At 33.0% G+C, this 15701-nt stretch overlaps 1 protein-coding gene and 1 long non-coding RNA gene across 2 annotated transcripts in view; one reads left to right on the forward strand and one right to left on the reverse strand.

The window, feature by feature from the left end:
- The window catches only part of LOC127728939 (uncharacterized), a 667964-nt gene that overhangs the window by 586564 nt on the left and 65699 nt on the right, over nucleotides 1-15701 (forward strand). The window lies entirely within an intron of this gene.
- On the reverse strand, nucleotides 1736-6565 carry LOC127729672 (uncharacterized). The gene is made up of 3 exons (XR_007994755.1): nucleotides 6506-6565; nucleotides 3851-4049; nucleotides 1736-3317 (listed from the first exon to the last, which is right to left on the reverse strand). It is a non-coding gene; the product is annotated as an uncharacterized LOC127729672 (long non-coding RNA).

The raw sequence follows: 15701 nt of genomic DNA on the forward strand, positions 1-15701 counted from the left end.
GCCAAATGTTTGTTATGTCAAGTGTAAATTAAAGAAACTCCAAATCCCACTTATATCTTTTTTTCATATTATGATTGATTGTTCCTTGCTTAGCGTTTCCATGACACAGATGTAATGCTAATTCAGGACGAAAACAACAAATTATCAATTAATGCAATATGTAGGCGGATTTTCTGACTGCAACTGGAAAATGTGATCATGTTGAACAGGGATGAAATGTGCTTTCAAACGGGCACCTAATTACCCCTCAAAGAATTGCTGTAAACGCGGTTTTTATAACGTGCAGAGAGCGTGTCACTCTACATACATTTGTATGCGTACACATCCTGCAAAACCAAACAGCCTACCCTAATACAGGGATTTGTACACCTCAATCGGAAAGCTGGGACCACCGGGATACCCTCGGGGTTGGTTAACTCCTTAGTGTTATGTTGTATTGTATTTACATCTGTAGTCTTTTTCGTTTCTATGTACAGAGGTATGGCCATATTCCCTTGTGATTTATCATTAATATTCAAGTTCTTCTCCACTTAAAATCATGCAAAAGGGGGTTCGTGGGTAGCTATAGTGAGCCAACATTTAAATATTTTTGATATTTTTTTAGAATGCAAAGATATATGTATATCATCAGATTGTATAACTATTTTCAGTTTCAAATACATGTACATTGCGAAAAAGAACAAATATTGTACAATTATAGCCTTTGTATCAGGTCGATACGAGGTTATATCGAACAAGAGAAGCATATTGACTGAGGACGAAGTCCGAGGTCAATATGCTTCTCTAGGTCGATATATTATCGTATTGACCTCACCCAAGGGCTACAATTGTAATATTATTAATCAAAAACTATTGCATGAACAATGTCATATTGGGGAATTTCTAGAATGTATTTTTAGTAACAAGCTGTATGCCCTGTGTAATATGCTGTTTTTGACCTACGAAAAGCTAAACACATTATTATTGGCTTGCAAACTGAGTAAATACAAATGTACATGTGATTAAGTTTTAACGAACTCAAATCCTTAAAAATATTCGATTAATAATATGATTTTGTATAGAGTTGCTTAACCACAAATTTTTAAGTTGAAGCCATAATGATTCTTCTTTTCGTAATTTGAACGAAAGACAAATTGATTGAGTCATGTAGGTGCTTCTTATAGCTAACTTTACTGTAGGTTTGCTTGTGCGGCATTCGGACTTTGATGGATAGTTGTCTCATTGGCAAACATACCACCTCACCTTATTTCATACTGAATTGTTATCCGCAAAACTGATGACCATGTGTGTAAAAAAAAAATCTTCAATAATTTTCTAAACTTAATAAATACATATTGAGTCTTGAACTTTATTAATGTAGACTATCTGATAATGCTACAGAGTAGAATGTCTTTTATTTGAACTAGAAATAATCATATTGAGAAGGTTTTCCTTGTACAATGAATTAATGTTGTAAAATTTCAAAATATCGGCAGTGTCTGCACGGCAGATGTTTATGTAGTTTACACGCTACAACCCTGCATTATCAAGCTGCAGACTAAATATGAAAATCATTCCCATTAATAGAAGCCAAGAAAACTTTCTACCAACGGTCTTTCCTACGGACGGAATGACGGACGAAGTCCTGCTTTTGCCGTTGGCGGCGCAGGTAAAATACTGAAGGATAATTGCATATCTGTAAGTTACAATCATATACATGTACATGCTCTGTATATCAATAATCAAAAGAATTGAACTGGCTAGTCGAACATTTATTTTCTGAAGCAAACGATATCAAATTATAAATGTACACATGCACAAAGTTACATTTAAAATTTACAATCCGTTACACATGAATAGGTCTGACACTCAAACGCAAATATAATGTCATTCAAAAGAGTGATGTGTTTCAAGAGTATTTATTTACATAATATGTTTGGTTTGGTTTTTAAAAATACGCCTCTATTATCAATGTGCTACACTCTTTTCGAGTAAGCAACACAAAGTTAATATAAAATAAAAACAGAACTGAAAACAAATGTGGTCAGCTGACATAAATGTTTTTGGAAAACTTACAATGTTTGAAAACATTTGAACTTAAAATAAAATAAACTTAACTTGACGAATAGATGATTTTATATCATTTTTAGTGCGCTAAAAAGTTTTAAAATACATATATAATTCTAGGGATGAAGGTGAATTTTATTTTACCATTACATGAACGAAACTAAAGAAGTACAGAAAAGAATTGTTCCGAAACATTATTTCTAGTCTGTAGTACCCTCTTTTTTTTTATATATCTGTGTGTTAGGGAAATTAGTTCTATCTAGGACTAATTGATAATGTCAACGTATTAGTCCCAGGTTCTATTATATATACTAAGAGATAATGTCTGTCACTAAGATACATTTTGAGTGTAAACAGAGAAGATGTCTTTAAAACAAGACACTGTATATTATTAATTATTTACCCATCATGAACATAGTTAATTGCGTATTTTGAATATTGTTACATAGGTATATATTAAAGAATAAATCAAGTGTTATTTCAAAATACATAACATGGGAGATAACTCTATCAGCCTCAGTCGATGTACAATCGTTTACAGCAGTGTTTCTGAATTTAATAATTATGTATTTGCTTTATACATGCATTTATTTTATGATTGAAGATAGACAAATGTTTGCTCTTTATTTCAACCAAATAACTTACTGACTTACAAAGTACGTACTGAAAGCTGATCAAAGTCATGTTTTGTTTTTCCAATCTTCATGAAAGGTTAATGAATTAATTACAATGACTTTCTGTTTATTAACATTTATATACATAGGTCAAATCGAGTCGAGCTGTCTTTTTCGAAGTCACTTTTTATTTTTAGTGCTTGTTGTAATATATAAAAATCTTATAGTTTCCTTTTAAATAGTATTTGATGTCGTCGGTCGTTTTGTCATTCCACTGCGTGTATGAAGAATAGGTAAGTTAGGCGGAGCTGATTGAATTCGACGACGACCCATAACGCTGGCGGAAGTTGGCGCTGGATTTTTCGTTAACCTGACGACAATGCCATTTATTTCTTGTTTTGTTGCTAAACGCCAAGTTCCCGGATAATGCCTCTTTAGCTCTGGATATTGATGTTGCATGTAAGGTTTTTCTTTAAATTCCTCCATTCGTTGTCTACTTTGAGCTTCATATAACTTCCGTTCACGTGACCATAACACAGAACGTCTACAACTAGCAACTGTTGGTCTCCATACTGCCGATTCAACAGCTACAAAACTCATCTGACTTAAGGGTAGTCCATATACACTTTTTCTTATTTCATCTTCACTTACTACAGTCTACAATAAAAGAATTTCATTTGTTATCAGTAATTTCAGTCAGTTTTTAATTAAAAATGTACATGATAAATTCGGAAGTTCTTCTTTTTAACAAAAGTAAATTCTAAAAGAAATCCAGTGCCCTTACCCTTGCTTATTTCGAAAAATCCTTGATCCGCATTGGGATAAGAAAACACGGTTTCACTAAACCCAAGTATACTCAACCCATAAAGTAGATATACGTTCATACTTGCGCGAGTGACTGTCTAGTGATTCCTAAGTGCAGGCACCACATATCACATAATTGATCAACTAATAAATTAACCTAACTAATAAAATTTCGACTTTTAAAACCTGTTTTTTTTTTTTTTTAAGTCTATACCTTCAAAAAGTCAAAATTTCAAGACTTTAAACGTTAATTGTTTTTAATATTTGAAATGTTATGTTTTCCAGAGAAATCATTTCCTGATGAAAGTGTATCCAGGAGAGTGCTTAGGAGTGTTAAAAGTGGCGTTAAACATTTTAACAGTCAATCATTTGCAATAGGTTCTTACCTCGTTGACCTCTGTTTCATCTAGCAATGGTATTGGGAAGTGGTATTTTATCGACTGTCGTCTGGAATAAGGATCTGCCTCTGACTGCTTATAGTCAAAGCTGTGTTTTCGTGTCTTCCTGCCTCCTGGTAGTGTATCAAACGATATTGAAGGGTTTCTCTGTAGTACGGCGGCAGCCATTTCTGGTCATAGCAATCAACTGTAATATAAATTTACTAACTCAGTGGATAAATGAACGAATAAAGTGAAGAACAAATATATGAAAGAATAAATGAATTGTGTAACTATGAAGAAATGAATTACGAGCATTGTATTTGTAACGTTCTTCATTAAAAGTAAAGGACTTTTTTTGCATTACATTTAGCGACTGGAAGTAAGAAGCAGAACGAAAAAAAACAACAAGCGAATTGACTGAATATAATAATTTTTTTAATGAATGAATGAATGAATGAAAACATAATGTTTGAAATAATAAGATAAGTATGTACTTTAACTTGTGACTTTTAATATTGTTTTACTGATCAGGTGTTTGGTGGCCGGATACAAGTACAAAAGTGCTTTCCGAAACTACATAACTAGCTTTATGTAAGTTATCTAAATACCCCATCAGGTTATTTTTATCATATCTGATCAACGTTTCATCACCGACCTGGTCATCTTAATGACATCAGAGATTTGATAGACATAATTGTATTTTTATTCCAATTTTGGCAATATATTTATCATCTTTTTCATAGTTCGCGTTTTCTGATTGCGTTCCAAGGTAATAAAATAAATTTTATTCGAGTATAAAGTGTGCTTCGATATTTCATTAGGTTAAACTATATAGAAAATGTTAAATGGTTTGTAATTCTATAGTTTTGGGATGATCGGTATTTAAACGATAACTTTTGAACTCCATAACGCAAGAACGTGGCCTCTCTTTTGATTGGCATATTACGTACTTTGATTAGTATTTAAACAGTCATTAAAGAAGATAAGATGACGTGATCAACATTTAATTCAGAAGGACTTGACTGACATTATCACATGATCAATAATAATATTATCAGATACAAGTCAATCGTTCATACATGTACGTATAAAAAGGTGAAGGAGACTGACTTTGAGACGAAGAACAGCAATTAAAACGTTGTTTATTCCCCAAGTCTGTCTGCCCGTTCGGTCAACACATATGTTTGTCACCAGACACCCATTTCCCGATACTTATATTGTTAAAAATGTTGCATGAAAACAAATATTTTGGTAAACTTGTTTCTAACGATCAAATGAACAGAATTACTTTATGTTTGGTCAACTACTGGACAGTGGTGTGTAACGTGTGTGCGCATTTAATATATGTCAGACACATACATGTGTACTTCCTGTTTTCCGATACTTTGATTTACGAGTGGCCCTGAGTATGGTTAGCACGACATCTAGTGCACTCTTGTTTTAATAACACATATTCTTAAACTTCCAAACGTAAAATAAGATTTTCTATAATCATACAATTCATTTTAAAATTTATAGATGGACAATCGGCGTCAAGGAAAAATGCACAAACAGGATCGAAGAAATATCAAAAACGTTGTCAAGATACAGACCCACAATAAAACAATTATACATTTTAAAGATATGTTAAAGACTAGAAAAAATAATAAAAATGAATAAAAGTTCAAGAATTTACGTATACCGTAGTAAAAACCTGAAGCTGAATACACCCCTTGTCCCTCCTACCCTACTCCCCACAAAAAATAGATAAAAGAAAATGATGACATTTGTTGTCATATGAGAGCAAACACAATTGTCGTGTTATCGTTTTATAGCATACCAAATTATAAAAGATGAGTAAAATCTTGGTGGAAAATGTTAAGATGTATTAAAATTCCTTTAGATGATATGTAGTCCTTGCGCAATTTAATCATGTGTAACCCCGGCGCATTATATATGTGACTCGCCTGTAATTTAGCGGCAATCGGTGGTTGCAGTCTGTCATTTTTTGTTTTTCGTTTATTGGTTTTTGCATAAATGAGGCCGTTGGTTTTCTCGTTTTTTTTAACATTTTTTCATGTCGTAGACTTTTAATAGCTTGCTATACGGTATCGGCTTTGCTCGTAGACGACTTTCGGGCCAATCGTCATGGCTCATTCATAAACTACAACTCAGAATTGGTCTATTTGCGTAGAAGGCCATACAGTTACCATCATTTGCTTACATCCACGTCATTTGGACTCTAATAGGAACATATAGTTTATCATTGGCAGCCAAACTACACCCTCTTACTTTAATATAGTGAATATTTCAACTGAGGGCATGCTAATTATTTAAAACAGAGCTTATTTCATCGTTTTTTTTTTCCAGTGCAGAAGTTTGATACGTACATATCTTTCTGCACATGCCATTTAAACTTATCAGTTTGCTTCAAGATCACAAATTCCTTTTTAATGAACACTTTTACTAGCTCTGACTTGACAATTTTCGTAAAAGACTTTAAAAACATAATTATGCAGTCCTGTATTTTTTCTGCGTAGAAGGTAGATTACAAGTACTTTACCATCTGCACATGCTTTTCAGATTTACCAGCCTTACTAGGCTTTGTCCAGATTACAGGAAGGTTTTCATTGTAAAAATGTATCTAGCAATTATTTTAAAAAAATACATAAAAGAACTTACCAAATATATAGCAAAAATATAAAAGTCCTGTGTTAGTTCATTAAATTCCTTATTCTGAATGATTTAATTGTAGCAAGAATTAAACTGATATAAAGATATAAACAAAAGACTAAGAGATATTGCAAATAGATAAATGAAGATATTACAAATTGAATTGATACGTTTATATTTAAGCAGTTGGTTGTTAATTAAACTATGATCTATCAAATTAATTCTGTTCATGACTACACAAGCTGATACGACGGTCGGCAAACGTCCGTATATGCCGTGTTGATTTCAAGTTTTTGGGGTTGAATTATGTTTTTAAAAGTTGAAGAAAAGGAAACTATAAGAGGCGAATAACCGGGGGAAAGGCGCGTGGTGAAATTAATTTCATTCAAGAGAAAATGTCAGTCTTAACAATATGAAGTAAACACCAATAAATGATTAATCACAAGTTAACAAATAAAAACTGTAAAAAAAAAACTCCTTTCTTTGTATTATTCTAATTGTTTTTTTTGGTCTTTCAATTAAACACCTTCTGACAAAAATGTATAGAAAGGGACTTGTATAGGAACTAGAAAGGGGCCTGTTGTTCAGTGTTTGTCGTTTGTTGGTGTGGTTCATAGGTGTTTCTCGTTTCTCGTTTTTTATATAGATTAGACTGTTGATTTTCCTGTTTGAATTGTTTTACACTAATCACTTTGGGGCCCTTTATAGCTTGCTGTTCGGTGTGAGCCAAGGCTCCGTGTTGAAGGCCGTACATGAATTTGAAATGAACGACCAAAATGTGATTTGCATTATTTGATGGGCACGACAATTTCTGTGTATTCATTTACTTTTATGGATGCCTGAATCATTAGTAGATGACAAAAAGTGTCATTCTTGGTAAGTGTTCGAAAGAAAGTAGAACCTCTATATTGTACATATAATTATACCGACAGGTGCCGAAAAATCATACCTATAGAACTTTTTGTCATAAAAATATAACCTTACTGGAAAAATAAAAGAAACTGTTCTGTAACAAACAATAGCTATATCCGAGTCGGATGGATCTGTTCCCTATAAACTGATGTCAATGACGTCATTTTTGCGCAAAATCGCAAGTCAAAGTGACCAATAATTTTATATCATGTACATTTCTAAAATCTTTTGACTCCTCTTTGACATTACACTGCTTAGAACTAATGAACTTATAAACAAACAGACGAAACTCTAGAAATAATAAGGAAGGGAAAATACTCTGATATCAATTGAAAAAAAATATATATTCTATCATTCATGGATAAACACTGTGTCTAAACTACCCCGGCAACAAATGTTTGGACTCGATACTTATCTATTGTCCGGTACGGTGACGGACAATCAACAGACAGAGAAAAGGTAGAAATTCTGTTTATTTATTTGTTTTTTAATGACATTGAAGAATAAACATACACATATAACTATTTTCGATTGTGTGATGTAATATTTTCTACAACCGTTCTAGATTAATGGAGAAATAAGTAAAACGGCACATGAAAATGGTGAATTGAGTGAATCTTGCTACGAATTTGTTTAATTTCTTTTTAAATTGTGCACATTTTACGGAAAGAAAAGTACGGAAAGAAAGATATTAACACAGAGATTGCATGACTTTTCACTATGAGCACCTCAATATTTGCATTTCTGTGCATGGAACGAAAGAAATGGGTCATGTCAAAATGGAAGGACCCTGTTTCGTCAATGTTGTTTATTACACAAGGACCCTGTTTTGTCTCAGTATAGGACCCGGTTTTGTTTTGTTTTGAAACCACAAATTTATGAAAAGCTACGTTAGCACGGATCAGGACATTGCCCATCGGAAGAAATTAAATATTTGAGTCAAAAAGATGTTATAAAGATGTTATTGCAATACAAACATGTGTTAAAATATATTTCAAACGGGAACTTTTCGAAATAGGGAGTAGACATTTTTTAATGCTATACTTATACCTTATTGATCTTATCTTCGAACTAAGTTTAAATGGAAATAAATACTTTATATCATGTACTTACATTAATTCCTTATGATAGAAAAAAGAAGATGTGGTGTGATTGCCAATGAGACAACTCGTCACAAGAGATCAAAAGACACAGAAATTAACAACTATAAGTCGCCGTACGGCCTTCAACATTGAACAAAGCTCATACAACATAGTCAGTTATAAAAGGCCCCAAAATGACAAGTGTAAAACAATTCAAACGAGGAAACTAACGGCCTAATTTATGTAAAAAAAAATGAACGAAAAACAAAATTGAAATTTGCTTTGTTCTAATATAGCAGGAATTCAAGTGTTTACGGATTCAAAGAGGTTATAAGTTATCCTCTGAAAGAAAATGTGTTTCAACGATCCCTCAAACTGCTGTTGAACGCCATATTTTAATTTTCGTCATGCGATTATGCATTATTTTCTATGACAAAACCGGGTCTGCTTTGTGAAATTTAAGAACAAAACCGGGTCGTACACAGTGACAAAACCGGGTGCTTCAATTTTGACATGACCCACTTCTTTCATTCCATGCACAGACATGCAAATATTGAGGCGATCATAGTGAAAAGTCTTGAAATCTCCGTGTTAATATCTTTCTTTCCGTACCTTTCTTTCCGTACAATGTGCTCAATTTAAAGAGAAATTAAACAAATTCGAGGCAGGGTTCACTCAATTCACCATTTTGATGTGCATTTTTACTTATTTCTCCATAAATCTAGAACGGTGGTAGAAAATATTACATCACACTATCGAAAATAGTTATATGTGTATGTATATTCTTCAATATCATTAAAACAACATATAAATAAACAGAATTTCTACATTTCTCTGTCTGTTGATTGTCCGTCACCGTACCGGACATTAGATACTATTGAGTCCAAACATTTTTCGCCGGGGTAGTTTAGATACAGTGATAAAGTTTGATTTAAAAATAAATGGCACGTGCTTGACGTTCTACGGCGACTTTTAACGAAAGTTATAGCTGTAATTAATTCGTTTCTCAATATCTGTCAAACCGCAAATCGGAAAGGAAATGATATAACTTGTTGATTTATCGTTTCTTAATGTTCAGTGGCAAATATTACAAGGTCTTCTTTAAGATCATGCTTTAAAAAATTGACTGCCATCGAAAATGAAATAATTCATTGAAAACAGTTTTATTGTTTAGTCAAATTACATTCCCCACTAGAAACAAACCCGCGAAAGCGTGGTTATCAGAAAATATTTTTGTACACAAGGTATATTGACATTATCAATTGCTGCTGGTTGATAACGATCCGCACGCGTTAAGGGTTTTAGTATGTATACAATGATACAACACACCATTGAAGCTGAATTCATGGTAGCATACATGTACAATTGTCAATATATTAATTCCTTACTCACAGTGTGGGATACTTAAATACACTGATTTTTCACATTTTCCAATAGAAACTTTCAAAGGGAAGCAGGGTATGAAAGGTATACAGACCCTTGATGTTACAGAATAATTTGGTATTGGTATAATATGTTAATGTCATGACTTTTGTATAACTGTTAAGAAATATCTCAGTAAAAGTGCCGTGATTTTTTTAATGCGGAGGAGAAACTAATCGAAAACTTTCGTGTAGTATTATAATAAAAGCAATATTTTGCTCTAAAGGAATCGGTCCTTATGATTCCCTAGCATTCCCCACCCCAGGCTCCGCCCTGTGTCTAAGATGTTCATTATAAATGACTATAAGCTAGTTAGTGTTTGCCTAACGTCCAGTGGCGAATACTTCATTTTGTATCTAGGATGAGAACAAATTGACAATACACCCAATTAGTAGGATATGTCATTCGTTTCGACCGGTGTAAAATTAATACTGTTACTGAAAAGTAGGAAACCAACATTTTCTATTGCAACAGGCCTGCACATACGGGACTCTTTAAGAGTTTTTGCAATGGTTCTAAATTTGCATATAACATACCATTCCCCCTCCCTACACGATGCATTGGATCTAGCGTCGCGATTTCGACAGACGTGTCTGGGTATTTATACATCCAAATAAACGTCTTTAACATGGATTTACTATTAAGTGGTAGAAGTCCAGATAAACATACTTTTATACTCAAGTCTTCAGTTGGCGCCTGTAAAATAATTATGTCAATACGTAATCGGCCCCAATTTACTAGTCTATTGTTGCTGAAGGTCTGTAATGATGAAAACAAATAGTCTGTATGGGTTCACTAAAAAGGTTACTCCTCCCTTTATTGACTGAACTTTTGGTTGATCACACCCGATCCACCTGCTTTCGGAATGGCTGAAAACTTCCTCTTTTTGAATTAATATTCTCACTGAAAACAGCAACTATTCGAATTCGAAAAAATCGATATGTTAGATTTTAAAAGACATAGTTTTCCTCCGAAGTGAAAAGGTCATGAACACGAAGGCAACGAGAACGTTCTTATGTTCAAAGTATAAAATGGTCCAGTATTCAATGGATTTGAATACGAAATGCAGTCCTTACAAGTCAAACGTGATCACGGTTCAAAGAATCGAGTTCGGTTTTAGAAGTATATATATAGATACGCAACTCTGGTAATATGGTTAGCAGTTATCACTTTAATTAAAACAAAAATGGTCCAAAGTTTAGCCAGTATTGAACTTCCCTCTTTCTGTTTCATTATTTGAGTAATTAAGAGGATTTATGTATGATTTAATAAGACATAAACCCAAACGCCAAAAATAAACAAAAGACATCTAGAGGGCATTAATCAGTCTTCAATATTATACTTATTATTATAGAAAGCTGTCTACACAGTTTTTCAATCTGTAACTCGCATTGGTGCTGTAAAAGTTTAAAGAACACTTTGATGCCTAAATTACAGATTAAAGCCGTCTCTTAGCATTTATAATTCGACTAAATGTTTACAAATTTACGGGATAATGTTGTCCGTACCTCAAATTGTGAAGCTTTGAAACTTTAAAGTGTAGAAAATATTGAAAGACTGAAAATGTTCCTTGTTGTAAAATACATTCCGGGAAAAATGAACCTATCGTTTTTATCCTATTTCTTCATTTGGCATGTTTCAAAACTATAGTGCTCCTATCCAATATTTCTTTTTTAATCTTTGATTTTAGCTTATCATTAAGGGTCAAAGTTTTCACAGTACATTTTTCAGAAATGTATTGTAAGGTCATGTTTTTTTATTGATGCGTAAAATTATTTTATTTCAAACTTACCAGCCAACCAGCAAGGAAAACACATACACACACTAATTCAAACACACCTAAAATTTAAAGGCACCATTAAGTTTGACGTATTTTTTTTTTTAGCATCCAACTTATTTTTTCGATAATTTTATCTAGCACACTACCATCGGTACAGGGTGTTTTTATTATGAACCAAATAGTGGTCACACATGTTGATAAAATTCAATAACCTCCTTAAAAAAATTTTTTTTTTACTTTCAAAAGATTTCCTTAAATAATGTATTGTTGTTTTAAAATCTCATATCAGCAATAACCACCAACCAGCGAACGTTAAACAAAGTAAAACATAACTTTGGACTACCAGAAACTTTTCTAAACGGTTACCCAGCTAATTCTTTGTGTGGCGTCAGTATTGAGATAACAAAAACTTTCCTCTCATTACTTTATTATTCTCTTAATAGCTAAGTATATGATGCACTCCACATGTCAGTATTAATTTGGTTGTATAATTTTAGGTTTGCTTCGGCTTTACTATCAACATAGATATAAACTTAAGACTATTCTTTAGAGTATACAAATGTTTCAGGTTTGGTATATAGATAATTAATTACCCTTGATAATCACATAATTTAGATATCAACTTCAGAAGAGATCAATGCAGATTACCATTTGATTTCATTTATGTCAATTTTGATGTGTTTATATATTGGTGATAGGTCTCATACTTGTTAGATAAGAGTTTACTGTATTGTTGATGCCAACAATCGACTCTTCCAGTGACTTTAATTAATCTGTTAGATTGTCTTTGATTTGGTCTGGTGTCAATATGACTATTAATTTTACGTTAATTTTGTTATTTATCTCTACGTCGTACTTGACAAAATGTTGCTTTGCTGCAAAATTTTCCGACATGAGGGAGTTGTACAACAATTTGACAAAAGACCATAATAAATATCTTAGACCAACAGACGATCAAAGTCTCGCGACAGCAATTGTAACGTCTTTTTATATCGTAACATTACAGGAAATTAATGACGTCAAAGGAACAGTTTCTATCACTGGATACTTTGATCTAAAATGGAAGGATGTAAGTTTACGATGGATTCCATCCTCTTGCGGAAATATCACATCAATAGTTTTACCTCGTGATTTTGTTTGGACTCCACCACTATTGGTGGCAAATTCAGGGGAGAAAATAAAGTACATTCGAATGAAAGGCTCTAGTGTCAGGATTGAACATACGGGTACTGTAACCTGGACACCAGGATCACAGTTTGTCTTCACGTGCTCAATTAACAGTGTTGATTTCCCATTTGATCAACAGGAATGCGTGTTAGAAATTGTTGCATGGGGTTATAGTTATTCCGAAATAGTGTTTAATTCGACATTTGACGAGGTGATGACGTCATTTTATAGTTCAAACAGTGAATGGGAATTAACCAAAACGAAAGCTCTAAATCACAATCTAAACGATGGAGTTGCTGAAATTTTTTTTGTTTTACATTTCAAGCGCAGACCGGTATTCTATGTCTTTAACCTTATTCTTCCCGCTTCCTTAATGGCGTTGTTGAATACTCTTGTGTTTATTTTACCACAGGAGTCTGGAGAAAGGATTAGTTTTTCAATGACACTATTATTATCTGTGATTGTATTTCTTACTATAACACAAAATCTTTTACCAGCCATTGCATTACCAAGTCTTGCTAAAGTTTGTGTGTTTCTGATTGGAAATATGATCATGAGTGGTTTTGTCATTTTTTCAGTAATTATCAGCTCGTGGTTCTATTACAAAAAAGACCAGTACATTCCAGTTTGGATTGAAAAGTTCGTACTACTTATTATGTTCCCGTGTTGTAATCACCAAACATTAGTTCCTGTCACATGGAAACGGATTGCTGCATTATGGGATACGATATCGTTTTGTATTTATTTTATTTTATGTATTGTGTGGAATATACAATGTATTACCAGTTTATGTAAAATGTAATAACTTACGGATTAACATTAGTCACTAGAGCTGTACACATTTTTTGTAATAAAATATGTGTAAAATAAGTGTCTCATTGGCAATCATACCTCATCTCCTTATTTTTATATGTACAAGTCTTTGTATGGTTCTGTTCTATTTGCTTATGTTTTGACGGGGAAAATACGTAAAGAAATAATACATAGATTTTTAATTACTAATTTGAATGTGAAATTCATACGTTCATATTACATAAAAGAGGGTTTACATGGGGTCCTCCATTTTTGTTTTCTGTACCGTTTTTGCCCATTATTCTCTATTCTTTATATTTTAGCGCATCTTTATTCTCTATTCTATATGTTTTTGGTCCATTTTCTCTATTCTTTATATTTCTTGCCCATTATTCTCTATTCTGCAAACCCCTATCCCCATTCTCATTAAAAGATAAGTTTATGACTTGACAATGGGGGATAACTCTAGAAATAATTGGATGCCAAATAGTAATTTTTACAATTTACTTTAGCAAACACAAAAAAATCGGCGACTCAAAAATAAATCAAAGGAAAAAAGGCCATTTATTGACAAGCTTACATACTCCATACCCCAATGTAAAGTGAAAAGATTATATCATAGCCTGAGTGATGGCGTTGTTTTTTCTCTGTTAACTTTAAGAATGATACATTATTATTTCTGTTATGATTTAAAAATTTTGACGTTATATTGTATTACAAAATCTATTTTTGTAGCTATTGACCTTGCCCCCAGACCAAGAGGCTTCAAAATCTTGCTCTAATCATATGTGATGATATATCCGAGGAAGGTTACAGTGTCATCTGTAGTATTTGATTAGGAACCTCGGTGGTCGAGTGGTTTAAGTAGTCGAACTACTGTATCACTAGCTTGTCAACACTGATGTTGTAATTTCGTATCCCGCACGTTGCAGGTGCGCTCGACTCAGTTTTCCTACTGAATGTCGATGGTTCTCTCCGGGCAGTCCGGATTCCTCCACCTATAAAAAGTTAAACAGACCGCCACGAAATAGCACATTAGAGCTGAAAGTGGCGTTTAACACCAATCAATCAATCAACCAATCAATAGTATTTGATTAGGTTTTCTGTACAAATTTCGCCGGGTCTGTAAGGTACGTACCTGAAACCCTGACCTTAAACATATTAATTCAAACTCAAAAGGGATCTCCCTCTCATTATATGTGACCACAAATGCAAGTAAGGTTGCAATCTAATAATTAGTATTTGATGTAGCATCCGATAACCAATTTTCTGCAAAAATTTCGGATTAATTTTAGTAACTTTGACCTTTAATTGAGATATTCACTTTAAAATCAATAGGGGTCTTTCTCTCATTATATGTGACCATATATTCAACTAAGGTTGCAATCCGATATAAAGTTTGAGTAAGCATCCGGAAAACAAAAATGACTAACGTACTGACAGTAGGACTTTGAAGCGAGGTATATAAAAAAATATAAAAAATGAAAAGGGAAAATGAAATAATACTGAGGCATAGAACCTACCATGCTCTATATAATGTTAATTAATGTATGTAATAACAATGATAATTGTAATGATTTTATAGTTCTGATCCTGCCTGGAATTAAATGTATGTGATTTTTTATAGAATGAATATAATAACATCTGTCTGAACTTTTTAATGTTTCATTTTAATATATAAAAATGTTTTTCTGTTACAAATCATGATGTATTGTTTTATGTGTACATGTTATGCTGCCCATCAAGGGCCGGCCCTTGATTGGAATAATAAATATTCTTATTCTTATTCTTATTCTTCTATGTATATATCTTATGGCGGTTAAACTATCTTTGTAAACATGTCCTACCCAACCCTTTTTCTAATTCATTTTCATTCAATCGTTCACTTCATGTCTATTGGCTCGAAATAATATATGTACACTAATGGAATGTTCGGTGTCAGCCAAGGCTCCGTGTTGAAGGCCGTACTTTGACCTATAATGGTTTACTTATATAAATTTTGACTTGGAAGGAGAGTTGTCTCATTGGCACTCATACCACATCTTCTTAT

This window comes from Mytilus californianus, unplaced genomic scaffold (genome assembly GCF_021869535.1).
Source record: "Mytilus californianus isolate M0D057914Y unplaced genomic scaffold, xbMytCali1.0.p SCAF_2, whole genome shotgun sequence".
Lineage (NCBI taxonomy): Eukaryota > Metazoa > Mollusca > Bivalvia > Mytilida > Mytilidae > Mytilus > Mytilus californianus.